A 25217-nucleotide genomic window follows, 5' to 3' on the forward strand; every position below is an offset into this window, starting at 1 on the left:
TATTTTGTCATCATCAAAAAGGAGGAGTTTGTTGCTCCTTAGATTGATTTTGATGATTACAAAGCAGTTGAAGGGGTACTAATAATTTTCATTTGAAAAAGTCTTTTTGCTGTTCAGGGGCAAAATCATAATTTTACCAAAATCCTGATTTGATAGTATCAATTGATAGAACAAAAGATTTGTGATCTATTGGCAAAAATTTTATTATTTTTGGACTTGTATTTTGGAAGTTATGTATGTTTGAAATCCATGAGTCGACACATTGAGTCAGCTCATGGCACAATGAGCTCTTTGGCACGCAGAATTTTTGGCTTGGCACAACCTGTGAGTCGACCCATGAGTCGACCCTCAAGGCATGAGTCGATTCATGAGTCGACCCCTGTGACGGGATTTCTCTGCAACGGCTAGTTTTTAACCCGTTTTAAGTGCTTTTAATGCTCATTTAATGTGGTCTAATGGCTCTTTTTCAGCCTAGAATATTTTTCTCTATTTCTTAAAGCTATAAAAAGATTCAAAAGGTGGAAAACAAAAAAAGAGATAGCAAGAGATTGAAAGAGAAAAAGAAGAGCATTCAAGAGAGCATTCAAGAGCATTCAAAAGAGAGAATTTGAAAAAGGGTTTCTCAAGCCAACTTTTCAGCCCTAATCAAGAGCTCATTTAAAGCTTTCAAGAAGCCATCAATCCAAGCTTACCAACTCCTCAAGCACTCAATCAATTCTCCATCCACCTTGAGGAAATCCAAAAAGGGGCTTCTTCTTTTGAGTAAAGTGTATTTAAAGTTATATTCGCTCATTAAAGGAGCTTTTCTTGTACTTATTTGTGCTATAAATTGTTTTACTCAGTTTGAGTGATTGTTTTTGTTTTGGAGGGGTTCCAAATAAATGGAAGGTTGATCCGAACCTAGAATCGGAGTATATTGGGTTGGCTTGTACCCGGAAAACAAGTGAACTAGCTTGGGATAGCTAGAGTCGGAGTTTCCGACGTTTGTATTCGGGTTGAATACAAGATTAGTGGATTGGAATTCCCAAGTAGGAGCTTGGAGAGTGGATGTAGGTGCAAGGTTGGCACCGAACCACTATAAATCCTTTTGTTTGTGGTGTGCATAATTGCTTCTCTTTAACTCTTCATTATTTCCTTGCATTCTTGCTTTTGGCAATTAGTCTTGAATTAAGTTTATTCTCCTCATTCATTTAGCTATTGACGAACATTTTTCATAAGTCATTAGTTAAGCCTAAAATTTTTAGAAACCCAATTCACCCCCCCTCTTGGGTTGCATAGCTGGGCAACACAAGTGGAGAGAGAAAATCAGAGGAGAGAGAATTCATGAGGTACAATTCGAATTGATCAGGTGACACAATCCAACATTACGATTGGTCCAATATCTCGAGTGGTAAAATCAACATGATCAAATCAAGTCATGACTAGATCAGGATCATAGATGATCAAATCTAAAGATTCATGGTCTGATCAAGGTGGGTGCCAGTACGCTGTCAGACAATCATGGATCAGGGTTCTTCATTAGAATCAGATCATGATTATTAAAAAAAAATTCTTCATTCACTAACCTTTTTAGAGAGAGAATCAATCAAGAGAGAGAATATTTTAGAGAGAAAAAATTCTAAAGAGAGAAAATTTTAGAGAGAGAAAATCCATCTTGGATTCTTCAGGCAATATGATTCAATAAATTTTGATCGATCGGATCAAATCATGCTGAAATTATCATGTGGACAATTCAATAAAATTATGAGAAATAAAATCTAAAAATACCTGACCTGATCAAAGTGGATGTTCGTGTACCGTCCGACGATCACAGATCAAAAATCCATCACGATGATCATTTAAATTCATCATCATTCTTCTCAAAATTTTAGAAATCTTAAAAGAGAAAAGTAATCTAGAGAGAGGATTATAGAGAGAGAAAGTAGAGAGAGAAAGTCCAATTCTAGAGAGAGAAAATACTCGTTCAGGCTGAAGAGAGAGAGGGAAGAGAGAGAAATTCTCTTTCTCATATTTTATTATTTATATCATTATTTATTAATTAATTTAATGATTTTTTTCTTTTCTTTTCTTTTTTCTCTCTTTTTTTTTCTTTTTCTTCACGAAAGAGAGAGGAGAAAATCCTATTTATTATTATTATATTATTATCATTTTATTTTTTTTCTTTCTTTCTTTTTTTTGTCCTTTTTCTTTTCTTTTTCTTCTTTTTCTTTTCTTTTTCTTTTCTTTTCCTTCTTCTTCTTCTTCTTTTTTTCTTTTTCTTTTCCTTCTTCTTCTTCTTTTTCTTTTCTTCTTCCCGTGGGCTTGTTTTGGGCTGAAATAGGGGACCGTGAGGTCTCCTCATTGGTGTTCTGACCAGCGGCATGGTCGGCGTGAGACGGCCGTCGGCAGGAGGAGAGGCGATCCGGCGGCAAGAGGAGGCCAAACCCGATGGTCGGCGGTGACCACCGGCGTCGGAATCAAAGAGAAACGGCAAAAATGAAGGTTACTTCCACAACAAAATCCGGCGACTCCGGTCGTCGGCGAGCGTGCACATCGACACGGGAAGGAAGGGGGAGAAGAGAGGAAGGGGAGGAGGCTTACCTCCGTCGCCGGCGAAGCTTTTCCGGCGAGAAATTGGACGGCACAGAGACGGTCTTCCACGGGATTTTTCTGGCGATTGCCGCCGTTTGAGCTTAGGATTTTCGGTGGAAAGGAGAGAGGAGGGATCTCCTCCTTAAATAGGGTCGGAGAGAACTTGTTTCTGACTCCGATTAGGAGCCGGTGAACGGAGGAAGAAGACTCCCTTCGGGAGTTCTTCTCCTCGGTTTTCCTTTTTTTTTTTTTTTTTTTTATTTTGGGCTTTGGATTCGTTGCTTGGGCCGGGCCTCACAAGAACTCAAGAGATTCAAGAATGACAAAAATGGAGAAAAAGAGTAAACTTCCATGATTCAAATTTCCATGGCATGAAGCAAAGGCCAAACATTTCTTTCCAAAAGGAATCAACCGGCGAGTGAAAAAGAGAGAGAGAGAGAGGAGGGGAAGAGGTCTTACAGATAGAGAGCCTCGAGGAACTTGTCGTGATCCTATTCGGTCCATCTCTCTCGAGACTTGGTGATAGTGTACGATTTTCGAACCTTCTTGTTGGGGTCCTCCAGTGCGGTGGCAGCAGTGGAGCCAGCAGTGGTCAAGGAACCCACAGCCCCCGGAAGTGCCTCGCCCATAGGACCACTGTGCAGCTGGTGGTGTTGATGCGGACCCAAGAAGAAACCTCCACCTCCACCTCCGCTTCCGTCACCGCCGCCACTGCCACATGCTCTTCCATCACCATCGTCGTCCGTCGGGTTAATGCACACCATAAAGAATTCAAACTTTGAAGAGGATGGTGCATAGTGCGGTGGACTATAGAGTCTCGTCATCATCTCGCCACTCTTTTTTTTCTATGATGCACTCTCTCTCCATTCTTCCTCACTCTCTCACTCTTCCAGCAGCCTGTCTGCCTTCGGTGGTTAGGTGCGGTGGACGGATGGCTTCTAGATTTGTGGTGTGGAAATTTGAATCATGGACCTAGCCCCAATGGTCTGTTGAGTCAAACGGTGATCGGAGCAACAGCTAGGGCACGAGGATTTTATTGTTGGGGATGAACTGAAGGGAAAGGAAAGGAGTAAGAGTGCGCGGGCTCAGAGTTGGGGAAATTTTCTTCTATGCACGAAACGAAAGGAGAGCAAGGAATAGGGGAAAAAAATAAAGTAATATATGGGCAAAAATTAATAAAAAGACTAATGAATAAACTATGAAAATTATTAATAAATACAAATAAAAATATGTCTTATAATGATAATTATTAAGAAATATCGATAAAAATATATTTTATAATGGCAATTATTAATCAATACCGATATAAATATGTTTTATAATGGTAAGTACTAATAAATGCTGGAATAAATATATTTTATAATTGTAATTTATATATTTGTAGGGAAAAAATAGATATTAATGGTAATTACTTTTATTTACCACTAAATTTTGATATCTTAAGTTACATTCATGGTAATTAGGCTTTTGCCTCTAATTAATTGTCACTAAAAATGAATTTTATTGTAGTGGTACAAATTAGATCGAAAAAGTATGCATCTAATTTTACTAATGCAAATTAGACCGAAAGAGTGTAAATAGAGCCTAAAAAATTATAGGTATGAATTTAATATCATGGTTTAGCAAAAAATAACATTAACTAGTATAGTCAATGATGGAAGTCAAATATATTACAACTAGAAGTTGTTTTGCTTAAATTTTATGGATCAAACAACTACTAGAGATTATGGGATTAAATGTAATAGAAATTCTATAAGATGTGATAAAACAAGTGCTATAAATCTTATTAAAGAATCCAATTCAACATTCTAAAACTAAATAAATTGAATTTATGTACCATTTCATTAGAGATCATGTGTAAAATAATGATGCTATGCTTGATTTTTATATTAACTGATAAACAACTTTTTGTTGTCTTTACTAAACCATTGTGTGACGATAGATTTAGCATGATTAAAAGAGAATTTGGGGTATAATCTATTTAGTTGAGCTCAATTACTAGAAGCCCTAATCTAGATTCACCAAAATTTGGTTTGATTTGAATACAATTTGATTTCAATTTGATTGAATTTTTCTTGAATCAAATTTATTATAAGCCTACCCTAGTTTTAGGAGACGATCCCTGACTTTGAGAAGTCAACCCCTTAAAAGCAAAAGCACTATGAGTCAACTCAATCAGTCAATTTGCAGACTCCAATGCCATAGGAGTCAACTCATGGAAAACCTCGAGTCGATCCCTTCCCTTATCTCTCTTGAGCTAAACCCTTCCTTTCATTTTTCTACAAAATCCATTACTTCCAAATCATTTCTTTGAGGGTTCTTTGATCCCCTATGGCACTTGAGAAACAATTAGCTTACCATGTGAAGTGCCCATGTAGTGCTCAACCGTCGACTAGGGTTCCTTCTACTGGGGCTCCTATGGTTTTAAGAAGGACCAAGTTTCGATCTGATCCTTAGCTTAAAGTGTGGAATGAATAACCAGTGGCTAATCCTCCATCATAAGCAGCACCTCCTCCACCATAGGCAGCATCGTCAACCAGGATTCCTTCTCCTCCTCCATCGGTACCATTGTCTCCCACTAAGGTACCGCTATCATCTTGGATTGTCACTATTTGCTGTAAAATTGATTTTGAGTTTTTGAAATGTGACAGATTCAGGTTGGTAGGAAGATAAAAAAGATGGAATGGGAGTTCATATGTTCATTGGATTTACCAACCTTCCTCAGCTTTGTATGAGAATTTTATGGGAATATTAAGACAAGGGTTGGGAATATCAAGTGTGAAGTCAAAGGAGTGCAAATGGTGATTAATGCAGCCAGTCTAGGACATTTTCTACATATTGTTGCTGCCAGGAGCACTACATATCATATCAACTACTAGAGTATTATACTGTAGGTTATCTTAGGTTGTGATGATGTAGAGGAGCTTGAGAAGGTTATGACCAGCTAGTTGAGTGCCAAGATGAGATGGCTATTCATATGATCAGTAAGATTTTCTTTCAAAATGCGAAAGATTTGATTTTGTATTAGAGAGGGATATCACTGTCATGTAATATATCATTCAAAAGATCCCTCTAAATATGCTCACTTTGATAATTTGGTAGATGCAGAAAGCAATGAACCAGTCGAAGGTATCACTGGATAGAAAATCGGGTAGGATGCATGTATAGATTTCAAAAATCTTTTCAACAGCAGTAGAAAAAAATCGAATAAAACCTTTTAACCCCATATGCATTAGATCTCATCTAATTCTACCCAAATCCAAAAGTAAAGATATGCATATAATCTGAAAAATAAAATAAGGATGAGATCAAATCTCCATACCTTTGCACGGATAGAAATTCACCGCAACCATGATCTCAGATTCGAAAATCCTCGAGCCGCACACGTATGCAGCCTCTACATATATCCACCGGGATCAACCTTGAATTCTTCTTCAAATAGGATCTTAGCCCTTTAGAACCTTGATCAACTCTATAATCTTAACTGTGAACTCAACTCTTGAACTGCAGCCTTTTTCTCTTCATTCTTTATTGTAGAACAAATCCTCCTCAACTCTTGGTGTGTAGAAGGATGGATGCCCAACCCTTGGGCATGAAAAGAGAAGAAGGAGAGAGGGTGTGGCGTGGAGAAGGGAGAGAGGGACAGAGATATGATTTTTAATTAAAAACAACTAACTTATAAAACCTTAGGATACCTTCTCTTTATATAGGCCCTTTCTTGATTCAAATCAAGAATCAATAAACTTAAAAAGGTACATCCTTATCTCATAAAGATTTTTACCTTTTTAATCTAATTTTTTTTATTAAAATCAGACTTAATTGGTAGGACATCAGTCCTTTTTGGTAAGCATATGGGGCGCCCCAATCAGATAAGACAATCTGAGTGGGCACCCCATACAATATAGGGCAGATGGTTTGGCACCCCATTCTAGGATTTTTCATGCAAGAGAGGGATCATGGCCTCTCTCTCTCTCCTTCCATGCCTAGCCACAAGAGGGTCGGGCCCCTCTTACATTATCCAAGGGCCCCTTTAGTCCTGCCAAAAATGGAGAATTGCGCCATCCCTTCTTTCCAATAATTTCACACACAATGAGGGGATAATGAGAAGATAATTTAGCCAACTCATTGACTTAATCCAATCATCTTGGGCTCACAATTAGATATCCAACTAAATCCAATGAATTTAAATTAGATTCAAGGTGATGGACTTGATCCAATCGAAGTCCCAAGAAGAATTAAGTTTAACCATATACGAGCATGGTTCTCTTAAACCCAATAGGATTTTAATAAACCCTAACCCAATTAGAACTTCATAAGTTCAATTGATAAATTCAAGATTAAATCTCTTAATGTGTGACACCATAAGTTCTATTCTATCAAGTAGTGAGATATATTGTGATCTCCATCACAATATCATCGAAACTCTTTTCGATGGATTGGAACAATTTCAACTCTACTCTTCGAGGGTCATCGATCATCAAGATAACGTTCGATGAGTCTCACAATCCACCAGTGACACCTAACAGTATGTAGTGACAATCTAGTAGAATAAAAGTATGAACCCCTAGGTGCAGTTATCATATAATTCAATCCTTCTATCGTGAGTTCCGACTGGACGAAGGTCATGGAGAATTTGTCAGACCCCATCGTTAGTCATATGCTATATTGGCTCAACTCAAGTTCATTTGTGAATTCTGTAAAATTTTTTTTTAGTATGTAGTGACAATCCAGTAGAATAAAAGTATGAACCCCTAGATGCAGTTATCATATAATTCAATCCTTCTATCGTGAGTTCCGACTGGACGAAGGTCATGGAGAATTTGTCAGACCCCATCGTTAGTCATATGCTAGATTGGCTCAACTCAAGTTCATTTGTGAATCCTGTAAATTTTTTTTTTAGTATTCACACTTACTTTGGTCAAAAACTTTCTGAACTCAGTCTCGCAAATCACATAGGACTTTTTTTTTTATCAAAATCGATAGATTCTATCTAGGTGCATCCTACTCCAAACAGCAAATCTGAACCTACTATAGCCAACATACACAGCAAGGATTCGAATGGCTAGGAACCAAGAAAATATGCAGTCAAACTCAGTAGCCTCACTGCGACTAGCCAATGACACCACAGGTCAAAGGACCACTCACACCACTGCAGTATCGAGAAGATCACTAATAAGTGAGAAGACATCTAAATAGTTTTTTGTATTGATCACACTCAGTACAAGTTGTTCTTTAACAACCACTCGCACCCTCACCTCAGTGTCCCTACATTACAGATCCGAGACTCATCTGCCTACAAGAGAGGTAAACTATGCACCGATCTGGAATGGATTGATCACTGTCCTCTATGATAATCTTTTGATTGGAAGCATTTAGAAATTAATCACTAATTAACGTATATCTCAAATTCTTAATATTTTTAGAATATACAAAAAATCATCTTTGTTAATATCTAAAATAAATAATGGACACATAAACATGATTGGAATGAAAAAATTCTTTATTGATAATAAAAATATTACAAATACAAGATTAAGCCCTTGAATTACATAATGTGTCACCTAATAATTGACTTCTAGGGCACAAATCTAACAAACTCCTACTCAACCTAAAACTAATTGGCCATATACCTAAGACCCATCTTCTCAAGGTAAGCTTCGATCTTCTGCTGACTGAGAGGCTTGGTCAGCGGATCCACCATATTTAGTGCGGAGTCGACTCTCTATACTTTGATAAACTTCTTCTCGAGGTATTCGTGTATGATGTGAAACCGTCGCTCTATATGCTTAAACTTCTGATGAGACCTGGACTCCTTAGTGAGGGCTATGGTGCCGTTGTTGTTGCAGTGCAATGAATGCCATCTGATGGCATCACATCCAGCTCCGCAATGAACTTCTTGAACCAAAAGACTTCCTTAGCAGCTTTAGAGGTAGTGATGTACTCGACTTTCATGATCAAATCTGCAATGATCGACTGTTTGAAACTCTTTCAGTTAACCGCACCATCATTACATAAGAAGATACACTCCGATGTAGACTTTCTATCATCAACATCAATCATGAAGTCTTAATCGATGTATCCCTCAACTTTCAGCTCCGACCTTCTGCCAAAGACCAACAACAAATTCTTAGTTCTTCTCAAGTACTTAAGGATATTTTTAACAGCAATCCAGTATTCTTCACTCAGATTCGTCTGATATCTGCTTGTGACACTTATGGCAAGGGCTATATCAGGACGTGTACATAACATGACGTACATGAGGCTTCCTATTATTGAAGCATAAGGAATTTTGCTCATGCACGGGATCTCCTCAGGTGTGTTGGGATACATCTTCTTGGAAAGATGAATGCCATATCTAAGGGGCAAAAGATTCCTCTTGAAATTTTCTATGCTGAACCTCTTCAGCACCTCTTCTATGTACATTCACTATGAGAGTCCTATCATCCTCTTAGATCTATCTCTATAGACCTTTATACCAAGAATGTAGGAGGCTTCTCCTAGGTCTTTCATGACAAACTCTTTTGACAATCATATTTTGACCGATGTCAGTATGAGAATATCATTCCCAATCATGAGGATATTATCCACGTATAATACAAAAAATATGACAGCACTCCCACTGGTATTTTTGTACACAAATGGCTCCTCCTCATTTTGGATGAAATCAAATATTTTGATCACATCATTTAAAATGAGTGTTCTAACTCTGAGATGCTTGCTTGAGTCCATATATGGACCTTTGCAGCTTGCAAACTTTGCAATCACTATCACTAGATGTGAAATTCAGAGGCTACTCCATATAGATATCTTCCTTAAGATATCCATTCAGAAAGATAATTTTTATGTCCATCTGTCAAATTTCATAATCATGAAAGGCTGATATGCCAAGTAGAGTATGGATGATTTTAGCATGGCTATAGATAAAAAAATTTCATGATAGTCAATGCCTTCGCGTTGACTATAACCTTTCGCGACTAGCCTTGCCTTATAGGTCTCTACCTTACCATCTGATCTAATTTTTTTTTATAAATTTATTTACATCCAATAGGTATAATACCTTCAGGTGGATCTACTAAGGACCAAACTTAATTAGAATGCATAAAATCAATTTCTGACTTCATCGCTTCCATTCATTTCTCAGAGTCTATATCTAACATTACCTCATTATAGGTCTTGAGATCATTCCTAATATCCCTATCTCCCATAAAGAATGCTTCCTCTAAATTCTCTGTAAGAATACCTAAGTACCTTTCAGGAGGATGGAAGATCCTACTTGATCTATGAGGTGGAGGAAATATCACATCTACTGACTCATTACTGGGTTCAAGTTGTTGGACTCGATACTTTTCAGAGACTTTTTTTCGAGCTCAATCTTCCTCCCACTACCTCCATCTTGAATAAACTCTTTTTCTAAAAAGATACATGAGCACTCACAATCACATTGTGATCCTCAGAAAGATAGAAGTAGTATCCTATGATTTTCTTAGGATACCCTATAAAGCGAGCCTTTAAGGACCTGGCCTCTAACTTGTCCGCTTGCTGTCGCTTGACATGGATCGAATATCCTCAAATCTTAAGATACCCAAGAGTTGGCTTCTTACTATGTCATAACTCATTTGGTGTGGTAGGAATAGATTTAGAGAAAATCTGATTCAAAAGATGAATCACAAAAAGCAATGCATATCCCTAAAGAAAGACAAGAAGGTCGGTGAAGCTCATTATTGACCAGACCATATCTAATAGGGTTTGATTCCTCCTTTCGGATATCCCGTTGAGCTGAGGTATCTCTGAAAGTGTCCATTATGAGACTATACCATTATTCTTGAGATAGGCTTGAAATCCTATACTAAGATATTTTCCTCCTTGATCTGATCGAAGAACCTTTATGAGTTTTTTGATTTATTTTTTTACTTCATATCTGAACTCTATGAACTTTTTAAAGATTTCAGACTTTTGATGTATCAGATACATAAATCCATACCATGAATAATCATCAGTAAAAGTTATGAAGTAGACATAATCATCTTTAGCTTGTACATCGAATGGACCACACACGTCAGTGTGTACCAGAGCTAATATCTCAGTGATCTTTTTTTCTTATCCCACAAAGGGTAGCTTGATCATTTTTCTTTGAAGACACGATTTACAAACTGGATAAGACTTGAAAATTAATGGTCCAAGAAGACCATCTTTCTTCAGTTTGTTGAGTTTGTCCTCTCCAATATGGCCTAGCCTAAGGTGTCACAGATATTTTTGACTAATCTTATCTCTAAGTCTCTTAGATCCTATAGCATTCATAATTTATTAATTAATATTTACACTCGCATCCATATGCAAATGATAAAGATCATCAATCAAGAAAGCATGTGCAATAATTTTATTTTTGAAATAAATCGAACACATATCTTTATTGAAATAAAAATTATAATTATCCTGTGCTAGCATAGATATGAAAATCAAATTTTTACTAGCTACAAGTACATAATAGCAGTGTTTAAGAATTAAACTAACTCTTAACAATGATCACAGAGGATAGGTCTCGACGGCCATAGCAGCAATATTTGCTCCATTGCCGACCCAGAGAAGATCTTGCCTTTCCTCAGCCCTCTCACTTCTTCAAGATCCTACATAGAGGTGCACAAATGAGTATTTGATCCAAAATCTAGAACCCAACAAGAAGAAAAAAAATCATTAGATTAATTTCAATAACGAACATATCAAACATACCTTCAGAAGGTCCATCCTTCTTCCTGCTCTTGATAGTTACCAGGTAGGCCGGATAATTCTTCTTCTAGTGGCCTTCGACGTTGCAATGGAAATACTTTTCTTTGTTGTCAACCTTCTTCAAAAATTGCTTCTTGGGCTTGGCTTCGTTCTTTTGCTTCTTTGCAGGCTTCTTCTTCTTCTTGAAAGAAGACTTTCTTTTGGAGGAAGCCTGCTTTATAGCCAGAACTATACCCCTTGAACTCTTCAAGGTACCCTCTATTGTTACCAGTATATTTAGTAACTCAGGCAAAGTGCTATCAATTTTGTTCATATGGTAGATCATAATGAACTACCCATATGAATCAAGAAGAGATTGGAGGATCAGATCTACATGCAATTCCTTATCCATGTTCATGCCGAGCTTCTGAAGCTCCTTGATGTCCTTGATCATTTTCAAATAATGATCATTGACGGACTGTCCATCAAGTATTTTTGCTTTGAAAAGTTTTTGAAAGACTTCAAAGTGAGCTGTGTGACTCTGCTCACCGTACAACTTTTGTAGATGAGTCAGTTTCTCTCTGGTAGTCCTCATGTCTTCATACTGTCACTGAAGATCATTAGACATGGATGCTAAAATATAACACTTTGCCTTGTTATCTTCATCCATCCACTTCTTAAGTGTGGCTCATTAATCAAGGGATGGACGGACAGGTAACATAGGTGCATCTTGGTCAAGAACATAGGTAAGTTTCTCAGAACTGAGAATGATTCTCAAATTTTAGAGCAAGTCTTTATAGTTTGTACCGATCAACTTATTGGTATCGAGGATACGGGTTAAAGGATTGAAACTCGACATGATTATCTACAGAGAAAATAATTTCTAGTTAGATGTTTGTACTTATAAAAAATATTTATTCAAGAGACTTTAAAAATAAATAAAGATTCCCACTATTTCTTCGAATCTCTCATACTCCTCGGAGAAACGAAAATCTATACGTGATCGATTTCAAGTGGATACTATGGTCTCATTAATCTATACACATCTCACCTAACAGTTATTGGTGAGCACAGACTAATGAGTGGATAATACTTTATCCATTGCTTTATTAAGCAAGATGTAGTGGGTTTGATCTCTAAGTCTTGTAGCCTCGTCTAATAGTTATTGGTATATTTCTTAGTTAAGTCAGACCCATCATTCACCAGTGGATGTAAAGCCATCATTAGGACCCTCACCTAATAGTTATTGGGCCCAACCCTATCTCTATCTTGGGACATCAAATATTAATAGAGTGGTTGTACCTTCCAATGCAACTGAACCACTGTAACCAGTCGAGAACGATCAAGACCAGAAAGGCATCCGCATCTCTACAACGATGGAAGACCTCTAGACTTAATATTTAGTAAAAAAATTTAGGTTTAGATCTCTTCTAAATCAGTAGATTTGACATCTGAGTGATCAAATTTAGGTTAGCACATCAACATATCTAACCAGCCTAGTTGGTATGGGTGAACTCGAATCAACAAGTAATCTAGCACAAAACTAAATCTCCCAAGATAGCCAGATAAGTTAAGATGAGTGAGGATTCTCCTATTGCTTTTCTTAGACACCAATCAAAATTGGTCAGGTCAGACAATGAAATCAATTAAATAACCACTATCTAAATACTTATCTTAGACACCAAATTGATCGATTAGAATCGATCAAGTTAACCTATTGAAACGGGTCCGAACCACTGAGCCAAATTTAGTTTTGAGTCAATCAACTCACATCAAAATATGAATTGATGCAACCAACTACAATAAAACTTAACTTTGAGCCCCTTTGACCTAATCCTAATCAATCATTGATTAGGTTCAATCAACTGCTCAAAATCAACAACGGGTTTTAGCTTGATCTAATCAATTTAACCCTAATTATAGTTTGATTATTAGACCTAATTTGTTCAACCCATACCCACATGTAATAACATAATTTTAGATTCAAAAATAATTTTTAGATTATATTTTATTACATGTATTAGTGGCTTATGATCTTGAAACTGTTTCAAATCTAAACCTAATATCATATGTCATATATATATAGTTTCAGATCTAAACTAAAACATATATCATATATACATTAAATTTTAGATCTAAAACTAAAAATATATATATCAAATATATATATATAATTAGATCTATAATAATGATTAAAATATTTTAACAATATTTTTCAAAAAATTGGTTCGCATCAAACTAGGACAATCTTTTCAATATATGGGGTAAACCCTGTACCAAGATAACTTTATACCAGTTTGATATGAACTTTTAATCATTTTAATTTTAGATCTAAACATAAAATAAGATATATCACATATACTAATTTTTAGATCTAAAAGATTGATTTAATTGCTTTGAAATAATTTTTAAAATCGATCAATCTTGTGCTAGGATAATCTTTACAATATAGGGGGTAAATCCTATATCAGGACATTCTTATATTAGCACAAGATCAATTTTAAATCATCAAAACTTTCAGATCTAAGATAAAAATTAGATTATATATGTCTTTAAAAATCTGACTCTGATACTACTGATAGAAAATTGGATAGGATGCATGTATAGATTTCAAAAAAAATTTTGAGAGCAGTGAAAAATAATCAGATTAAATCTTTTAACCTCACATACATTAGACCTTATCTAATCTTATCTGAGCTCAGAAGTAAAGACATGCATATAATCTAAAAAATAAAATAAGAATGAGATCAAATCTTAATACCTTTGCACAGGTAGAAATTTATCGCAATTGATGATCTCAGATTCGAAGGTCCTCGAGCCGCATACATATCCAACCTCTATAGGTATCCATCGGGATCAACTTTGAATCTTTCTTCTCATCATAAATCTTTTTTCTCCAAGTAGGATCTTAGTGTTAGAGAACATAGACGATTTCATACATGTATTTTGAAACTTTTTGAATAAATTACAGTAGAAGATAATTAGATTAATCAAATTAATCTAACATGCATATGATCTAATCATCAAATCAACCTACTCTAGGATCTATGACATGATATATTGCATATAAAATCTGAAATAATCACATGATAAAATCTGCATTAAAGGTGTAAGCAGTAGATCATATCTACTTCTAATTTGAGTTCAGAACTCGATATCTGAGTATGAGTTGATGATCTCTACTGCTGAGAGATATGATGAAGAAGATCTTTACTGGTTGCTCGTAGCCTCACATACGTTCGATCTTCATAAAAAGTCCACTTGAAGTCTCGATCTGATCGATCTTCTTGGGAGTGCTAGCTCGCATGAAGACCTTCTTCTTGGCTGATCTGAATCTCTTCTTCAAATTTTTGAAACTTTTTTTAGAGGTTGAAGATGGACTTCTGAAGTAGATGAAGAGGTAAAAAAAGATGGAGAAGAAACTATTTTCTCTCTTATTTTTCTCTCTTCCCAAAACTTGAGGAACAAATCCTGAAAAAATAGATTTTGTGCACATCCTAAGAGAAAGGACTCTCCTTCTCTTTTTCATGTCAAAAACCAAGCTCCAAAGCCCCTCAATGTAGGAAACTCTTTCTCTGATCTCTTACATGCACAAAAGAGAGAAACAAACCTCTTTTTATAGGCATGTAATAAGTTGGGTGAAGAGTCTTAAGGATCTTGGACTCTACCATAAGATGTCACACCCTCTCCCAATTCCATGCCAAAACACGTCCAAAAAAATATGGGACATCCCTTTCCATATTTTGTATGATAAATCAGTTCTCCAACTTATTTTTCATAAAAAATCTTCTCAAAATGTTGCACACATACGGAGAAAAAAATAAGTTGGCATGTGGAGTGGTTTAGATAAAAACAGATTCTCTTGATAAGGAATATTTTAAAATTTAATTTTAAAATCTTTCTTTTATCAAAACTAAATCAAATTTGGATGTGAGAAAGGAAAAAGAAAGGACTTTTTGGTGCAAAAAATCTCATGCAAAAACCTCTTGAGCATGAAGAAAGTTGGCATCAAAGTGGGAGGCGCATGGGGAGGAAGAGTCCACTACAATGTGGACTCTTAGTTTCCTTATTTGAATCCAAACCAAATCATATCTGGTTTAGTCCAAATAAAATATATAAAACTTAATCTAATTAGGTTTATAAATTTTTAATCAAATTTTAATCAAATTAAAAATTGATTGAACCAAAGTCCTGATCAAATCAAGGATAATTTTTTCTTAATGATTAGGTCATCTCATAACCTAATCGGGTCAAACCTAATTGAATCTAATTCAATTAGATTTTACTTAATCCTTCTTACTCAATCAAATTGAGCTAATCAGTAATCTAATTGCTAATTAATTCTTTATTAATTCACTAACACTTGATGAATAAATTCATTACAACTTTTGCATAAGGTTAATCATCAATCAAATTGATGATTAAATCTTTGAACGATTCTCAATCGTTGATCAGCCACATAATCAATCAAAAAAAAATTTTGAGTGTGACCCCATAGGTTCGAACCTAAGTCAGTAGCATAGAAATAAATTTTTAAACCAATCGATGTAACCATCTAGCAATGGTGACCCGATGTCCGGATAGGTCGAATGATGGCGAAGCAACATTCAAAAATCTATTGGCATATGGTTACCGTATAATTCATCCCTTTGATCCTAATACTCGAAGATGACCTAAAGTTTAACTGTCAATCCTAGATAAGTCATCCACATTATATGTCAATCTTTCAAATCCATCACATGGATTATCCAGACCTAGATTTTGCTAAATTGAAATATATTGATACATTAACTCCTACTAATTCAGAGAGGTCAATCCCATCTTAACTCACACACCGACTTGATAAGTACTTGACTGCATTCAGAAATCTTTTGTTATTGAATTAGAAACTCAGTTAGTCTGGCACCAAAGTACAGTGAGTTGCTTGCAAGTCACCGTGGTGATCTCAGGTCGGAGGGATACTTATACCTATATTCTTTACGAGCTACCCTTGACAACAGAGTGCTCTACAGTTGGTCACGTTCAGTGATAATGTACTCCTACATCTCATCTACATGCCATACCAGTATCTTCACACTATTTGGTTACGAGGACAACCAACGCATATGACATATAATGACCTATACTTGATATCGCTACCATTCTAGTAATAGTATATCATTTGATCGCAAACTAATTTAAAGATTACACGATAAATCCTCCTTTATTGATCAAAATAGTCTTAAGGACTTCATCACAACATAGGAGTTTGTTAAAAGATGTAACCTTATGATGAAAAAGACCAAATAACTTTTATTATTTATCAATTTATATACATTTATAATTAGCACAATCGTTAAACGATTGGCTTTAGGATATATTTTTCAATAACTCTCACTTGGACTAAAGCCAATCAGTATAGTATCATATACGCTTCTTTGATTTATCATCTCAGAACTCCTAGATACTGAGGCTTTAGTAAATGGGTTGGTCAAGTTTTCTTTTCCATCAATCTTCTAAAGATTGACGTTATCTTAACAAATTTTTCGAATAAGATAGTAGTGATGTAAAATACTTGATAAGCTAATAGAACTTCGGCTCCTTGGCATGAGCTATGGCTTCGGTGCTGTACAATATAGCAGGACCATCATCGGAGAATGCCACTCCTAGCTTGCCAATGAACCTGTACAATCGCATAGTGATAGCCTATTTCGCAAGTGCACGAAATCGCTCAAGTAATATAATGATAAATAAGAGATCGTTCCCACGAGGACTGAGTTTAATTACCAAAAATGAACGCTGATTTTACTAATATCTAAACGATCGAAACTGAATGATAATGAAAAATAAAATTAACTCTAAAGAACTCAATGAAAGCTGAATCAAAATTCGATTGATAAAGCACTAGGATATATCTGATTTCACTTGGACCAATTATCAATTCCAGCTATTCCGATTAATAATCTAAATTTAATTATTAATGCAAGGATAAATAATCTTAAATTATTTAATAATCTCTCCCGAGTCTTATTAAATATACTAATTAAAACCTATAATCTATCTTCCAATAGTAAAATAGATTTCAATTAGTTCAACAAGCACAGTGATTATTTTCAAGATCCCACAGGTCAAATCTTCTGCTCCCGCTCCAATTATTATTCCTATGATGTTTGTTATTAACTCCAATTTATAATCTTCCTTCCCAGTACCAATTATAAATCGAAATCAATCAAGTACCAAAGATAATAATACTTAAAAGCATTAAGCACAAATAACAAACAATTGCATTAACAAAGAAAATTAATACAAGATTCTGGAATTGAAATTTAATTCAAGCTACATCAGGTACCCTAGCTAGAAATTTAGCTTTTCATCATAACAAAATCAAACTCAAGTTTACTTGAATAAAACTCCAAAATCATCCTAACAATGAGTTCTAGAAAATAAATTCAAAGTAAACAAGAGAAAGAAAAAACTCTGAAGGAATTGCAGAGCCGAATGAATCTTCTCTTCAAATCTTCCAGATACTCCAAACTCTCCTTGCTTGATTTCTAGCTTTCAAAGATGATTCTCCTCCCTTCCTGCTGGTGTTTTAGGATCCTTAAATAGGGCTAGGGCTAGGGTTAAGGTGGTATTTTTCTCATGATTTTATTCTATATATCATTCTTTTTATTTAGTATAGAATCTCTCCTCCTTTGGATAGGCTTTAAGCAACCACCAGCCATCTACTCCTTATGCTGCCCAAATTTTTTGATTTTATTATGATTTCCATAGTAAAAGAAGGAAAGGAGGCATGGTTAATTAAGGAGAAGAATTTCTTCCTTTCTGGGTCCACAAAATCTGCAAAACAAGGTAAGGTTTCGACTGCCCAAATCAAGTTTTCAAGAATTAGTTTCAATTCTTCTCAGTTTGCTCCTCATGCAGAATTAGTTTGGACTCTGATTTTCTTCATTTAATTCTTTCCAAGATAGCTCTTTGCCACTCAAAATTGGTTGCCATATCAGATCTTTGTGCCAAGAAACACTAAGAAGAATCTGGGTGTATCGGGTATTTCTTGTTGTGTCCAACATTGTTACCAACTTCAACCTATTGTAGCACCTCATTTGGAATCCAATTCAATTCTGTAAATTATGTTCCTTTCTTGCTTCTCTCAAAATTCTGTAGGATCTAATCTTGCTCAATTTGGAGTCCTGTAGCTTACCTTTTAGGGGTCCTCACACCAAAATATCTAGAATTTAGATTGGTTGACTAGATGGGAGAGATTAACTGCTTGATTTATTTTCTGCATCTCTAATTTCTTTTCTGGCTGATGATGCCAAAAAGGATAAGGTGTGGGGTCCATTGATATCTTGATTTGATTATTCTGCTTTGAGGTGGACTCTGATTTTGATGCAAGACCTGATGACTCCGGATGACAAACCCTGCTGAATCGGACTCAACCAATTTCACTTAATTTGACCTTTAAAACATGGTTAAGCCCAATTAGGTGTGACCTGGCTCAATTACCTGCAATTGACATAAAACATATCAGGTTCTTATATTTATTTAGTTAATTATTATACCAATTTTATCAAAATCATTAAAAACTAATAATAATAATTACTATAAAAATGCAATACATCAAATACCCCCAAACTTAAGTTTTTGGTTGTCCCCAAGCAAAAGAAAAGTCCAAATCAAAAATGAAGAATCTCAAAAAATTAATGCTAAAAACTTTATTTAACATTAATATACTCAAAATCCATCTAGACACAAAGGAGTAATACCCAAATGCCATGGCTTAACCACCTCAACCAAAATCGAAAGGCAAACCCACAAGCTAACTATTCCAAACTCATTCATACTCAAACAAAATTACGCACAATCAATAGCTACTCTGCTTCCTTTAGATTTTAATAAAATAATTCGGTTCAAACATCCAATCCTGAATGCAAAATCCTATCAGCCCATCTCCAATAGTGCAAACAACGTACTCAAGAGATCAATAGGACTTTTTCGGGTAAAAAAAAAAATGGAAAGCAAGCAACAAGAATGATGGTTATGGTCACATAAGTGAAAATAAATTAACCACAATAAATCAGAGCATACTCAATTACTTATGCTTTACATCCCTTCCTTTATTTGTTTTATTTTATACTTTTAGAATAGCCTATACACTTTGGCACTCTTCCTTAAGTCATCATTTGCCTTTTTACGCGAATACCGACATTGGTGATGAAGGCACCCGGTTACTCAGCAAGTCATATACTCAAAGTGCTTTGCATACTCATAATTCAAGTCACTGTTTGACGTAAAAGCAAACATGGGGCTCATGAATGCTCCTAGTTACTAGGCAACTTAAACAGCGGAGTAGATTGTGCTTTTTTTTTTTTTTTTTTCTTCTTCTTTTTTTTTTTTTTTTTTTTTTTTTTTTTGAAGGGAAGGAAAACTAAAAATTCAGTATGCTCTAACCATTATAATCAATTTATTCTCAAAAAATATGAACAGTAGATATGAGATAGGATGAAAAGAAAATACAAGGGGTCAAAAAGGATATGCCAAAGGAATGCCTATATCATTTCTCCCAAGTAAATTGTCTACATTTTATTGCAACAAAGCTCACAAATAGGATTGGCGAAGCAAAGTAACTATCTCCTATACGAGATTTTATTTAAGTATTTACAAGTATAAAACAGTCAATCCCTGAATTTGACTTCCAAATTTAAAGCTAAGATAGCCAAACACTAACACAAAAGTAAAATTGTCCCCCTCTATATCCTTACAAGTGATCAATGAATCAACATTCCAATTTTTTTTTTTTTTAAATTTTATAAAAAAAATAAAGATAAAGATACAAACATAATGGCAATCCTATATTATTAACACGAAATGCTCATGCAAATGCACCCCCAAATCTGAATTTGACATTGTGCTCAATGACAAGATCATCATCACAATACATATTATAGCAAGGCATTCTTAAAGGTTAGAGGTACTCCCCTTTGTAGCGTGCCTATGCGCTTGTGTGAGTTTGCAACTCGTCCTCAGTCATTTCATATCTCTTGTCTTCTTCAATGTGCCTACAAAAAGTGAACAACGTCCATTCAAACTTGAAAATATAGTGAGGATTAAAATTGACTCAAAAATAAAAAAAAAATTTTGCTTGGGTTGCCTCCCAAGAAGCGCTAGTTTATAGTCGTTAGCTTGACTATCCCAATGCATTATATCAGTGCTATGGAGGTTTTTGGTTGCTCAAATCCTCCATCTATGTATCCTTCAACCTTTGCCCATTGACTTTGAAGGTCCTATCACCACTCTTCAGCTCAACAGCTCCATGTGGAAAAACTTGTATAATCTCAAATGGACCTGACCACCTAGACCGGAGCTTGCCTGGAAATAGCTTTAGGCGAGAGTTATACAGCAACACCTTTTGTCCTGGTTGGAATTCACGCCTCACAATATGTTTGTCATGCCATCTTTTCGTTCTCTCCTTGTAAATTCTTGCATTTTCATATGCATGGAGGCGGAACTCATCAAGTTCATTAAGCTGTAATAACCTTTTCTCCCCAGCAGCTTCCATATTGAAATTTAGCAACTTAGTTGCCCAGTAAGCTCGATGCTCTAGCTCCACAAGTAAATGGCATGCTTTTCCATAAACTAGACGATACGGGGACATCCCAATTGGCGTTTTGAATGCTGTTCTATATGCCCATAATGCATCATCTAATTTTAGGGACCAGTCCTTTCTTGATGAGTTGACAGTAGTCTCCAATATTCTTTTAATTTCACGGTTAGGAGATCTCTACTTGTCCACTTGTTTGAGGATGATATGGTGTTCCTACACGATGAGTAACACCGTATTTTATCAATAGAGAATCCAAATAACGATTACAAAAATGCTTACCTCCATCCGTGATGATAGCTCTTGGAATACCAAAGTGTGTGAATATGTATTTCTTTAAGAACTTGAGCACACTCTTGGCATCATTAGAAGGAAGTGCTACTGCCTCAATCCATTTGGATACATAATCCACCGCCACCAGGATGTATTGATTTGAATGAGAAGGTGGAAAAGGCCCCATAAAATCTAATCCCCACACATCGAACAGTTCTACTTCAAGGATATTGGTTAGTGGCATTTCCTGTCTAAAAGAAATATTTCCAGTTCTTTGACATCGGTCACAAGAAGAAACAAAAGCAATAGCATCTTTAAACAGGTTAGGCCAATAAAAACCACACTGTAATACTTCAGCAGCTGTTTTGTTGGGTCCAAAATGGCCTCCACACTCTAATGAATGGCAGTGTTTTAAAATATTTTTATTTCATCATCAGGCACACATTTCCTAATAAGCTGATCTGGACAATACTTATATAAATATGGATCCTCCCAAAAATAATATTTTGCATCATGTAAAATTTTTTTTTTGCTGGTAATTAAATTCCGAGGAATAATATCACATGCCTTAAAATTAACAATATCAGCATACCAGGGTGTACTAGATATGAGTAATGCAAATAATTGCTCATCAGGGAATGACTCATTAATGGGTACCTCAGTGTTCTCAATTTCTTTACTTAACTCTAACCGAGACAAGTGATCTGCTACAAGATTTTCTGCTCCTTTCTTATCCCTAATCTCCAAGTCAAATTCCTGCAATAAGAGCACCCAACGAATTAGTCTCGGTTTCGCATTCTTCTTTTCAAGTAAATATTTAATTGCTGAGTGATCAGTATAAACTATTGTTTTTGCTCCTATAAGATATGGCCTAAATTTATCAAAAGCAAAAACAATGGCGAGCAACTCTTTTTCTGTGGTGGCATAGTTCAACTGTGCATTATTCAGTGTTCGACTCGCATAGTACACCACATGAAGTCTATTCTCCTTTCTTTGTCCCAAGACTGCTCCTATAGCATAGTCGCTTGCATCACACATGAGTTCAAATGGTAGATTCCAGTCAGGTGCAGTGATGATAGGAGCTGAGATTAATTCTCTCTTTAACCTGTTAAAAGCAACCAAACACTCATCAGTAATTTTAAAAGGTGCATCCTTGATCAATAAATTACAAAGAGGTTTGGTAATTTTAGAGAAGTCTTTTATAAATCTTCTATAGAAGCCAGCATGCCCTAAGAAACTCCTCACTCCTTTAACAGATGTTGGTGGTGGTAATTTTCAATGACCTCCACCTTTGCTTTGTCTACTTCTATCCCTCTAGATGAAATCTTATGGCCTAAAACTACTCCTTCCTGCACCATAAAATGACATTTCTCCCAGTTCAACACAAGATTAGTTTCTTCACAACGCTGTAGAACTTGGGAGAGGTTAGTCAAACACATATCAAAAGAAGGACCAAAAACTGAAAAATCATCCATAAAGATTTCAATGAATTTTTCAACCATATCAGAGAATATAGACATCATACATCTTTGAAAAGTTGCAGGTGCATTACATAACCCAAATGGCATTCTCCTATATGCAAATGTTCCATATGGACAAGTAAATGTAGTTTTTTCTTGATCCTCAGGTACAATAGGAATTTGAAAATATCCTGAATAACCATCTAAAAAATAGTAGAAGGGATATCCGGACAATCTCTCAAGCATTTGATCAATAAAAGGCAAAGGAAAATGGTCCTTTCGTGTGGCTTTGTTTAACTTCCTATAATCAATACACACACGCCAACCAGTGACTGTTTTAGTGGGTATCAGCTCATTTTTATTATTTGTAATAACAGTCATCCCCCCTTTCTTAGGAACTACTTGAACAGGACTCACCCAATTACTATCAGAAATAGGGTAGATAATTCCTGCATCAAGTAACTTCATTACTTCAGCTCTAACTACTTCCTTCATATTAGGATTTAACCTACGTTGATGCTCAATTGAAGGTTTGTAGTTTTCTTCCATTAAAATTTTATGCATGCATATACTGGGACTAATTCCCTTAATATCATCAATAGACCAGCCTAATGCTCTCTTATGCTTTTTCAACACATGCAACAATTTTTTTCTTGTTCCGTAGACAAATGAGCAGATATAATGACAGAAAAAATAGATGAGTCTCCCAAGAATGCATATCTTAAGTGAGAAGGGAGCTGCTTAAGCTCAAGCTTGGGGTTTGGCTTAGCCTCTACTGAATCCTGTATTTTCTCAATATCATTTAATACATCAACATGCTGTTTATTTTTAACACCATCAATCAAGTCATATTCAGAATTATCAATTATTTCACTAACAAATTTATTAATCACATCTAATCTAAAATATTCATCATTCTCAAGAGGATATTTAGATGAATTAAGCACGTTAAAAATTACCTCTTCTTGTCCCACTCTTAAAGTAAGCTTACCCTCATGGACATCTATAAGTGCCTTGCCAGTTGCAAGGAATGGACATCCCAATATCAAAGGAACCTCTCTATCTTCCTCCATATCCAAGACAATGAAATCCACTGGGAAGATAAATTTGTCCACCTTGACTAATACATCCTCCACTATGCCTTTAGGATATGTCACCGATCGATCAGCTAGTTGTAATGAGACACTGGTTTGTTTCACATCCCCTAGTCCAAGCTTCCTGAAAACAGATAAAGGCATTAAGTTAATGCTAGCACCTAAATCGCACAATGCTTTAGTGAATTCGATATTGCCAATATTGCATGGAATTGTAAAACTCCCTGGATCTTTTAATTTTGATGGCAACTTGTTCTGAATGATCGCACTGCACTCTTCGGTGAGCATGACTGTCTCATGGTCCTCTAGCCTTCTCTTTTTGGAAAGGATGTCCTTCAAGAATTTGGCATAGCTAGGCATCTGAGCTAATGCCTCCGCAAATGAAATATTTATGTGTAGTTTCTTAAAGACCTCTAAAAACTTCAGAAAGTTTTGTCATCCTTACTTTGCTTGAGCCTTTGAGGAAAAGGAACTGGTGGATTGTAGGGCTTTACTGGCTCTTCCTTTTTCTCTTTTAGCTTCTCTTTGACCATAGTCTCTTCTTGAGTTTGTTCCTTTACTTGTTCTTTAACAGGCTCTTTCCCTTGTTGTTCCTCTAGTTGTTTTCCACTCCTCAAGGTAATTGTCTTCACATGCTCCTTCGGGTTCGTTTCAGTATTGCTAGGCAATGATCCTTGAGTTCTGTTAGCTACCATATTGGCCAACTGTCCCATTTGTATTTCCAAATTTTTAATGGCAGCTTGCTGGTTTTGAAAATTTGCCTTAGTTTCACCCATGAAATCAGTAGTGGCCTTGGTGAGAGTTGCAACCAATTCTTCCAGGTTAGACTTCTTTTCTTGCTGTGGAAAACCAGGTGGTCCTCTATTCTGATAATTCTGTTGTTGCTGTTGATTTCCCCAGGAAAAATTTGGATGGTTCTTCCAGGCAGGCGTGTAGGTGTTTGAGTATGGATTGTTCTGTTGTCTTCCTTGGTTTGCCACATATTGTACTTATTCTTGTACTGAAGGCATGAATGAGCTGTCAATCGGGCAATCTCGAGTAGCATGTTGCCCAGTACACATCTCACAGGTCTGCACACAAGTATTGACAGCATTAATAGACAAATGATCTAATTTTTTGAAAAGAGTGTCTACCTTTGCATTGAGTGCAGTAATAGCATCTATCTCATGAACCCCAGCAGGTCTCCTCGCCATGTTTCTCTCATTAGGCCATTGGTAATTGTTGTTGGCCATTTCCTCCAAAAGATCATAGGCTTCATCAAGCGACTTCCCCATCAATGAACCTCCAGCAGCAGCATCAATATTAATTCTGGTATGGTTGTTCAGCCCATTGTAGAAGGTTTGCACAACCAACCATTTAGGCAGTCCGTGGTGTGGACACCTCCTAAGTAGATCCTTGAACCTTTCCCAGGCTTCATATAAGGTCTCCATATCAAATTGCACGAAGGTTTGGATATCAGTCCTCAACTTGGCAGTCTTAGTAGGTGGAAAAAATTTTGCTAAAAATTTTTGTGCTAAGTCATTCCAAGTGGTGATC

The sequence above is a fragment of the Elaeis guineensis genome, chromosome 14 (genome assembly GCF_000442705.2).
Source record: "Elaeis guineensis isolate ETL-2024a chromosome 14, EG11, whole genome shotgun sequence".
In the NCBI taxonomy this organism is placed as follows: domain Eukaryota; kingdom Viridiplantae; phylum Streptophyta; class Magnoliopsida; order Arecales; family Arecaceae; genus Elaeis; species Elaeis guineensis.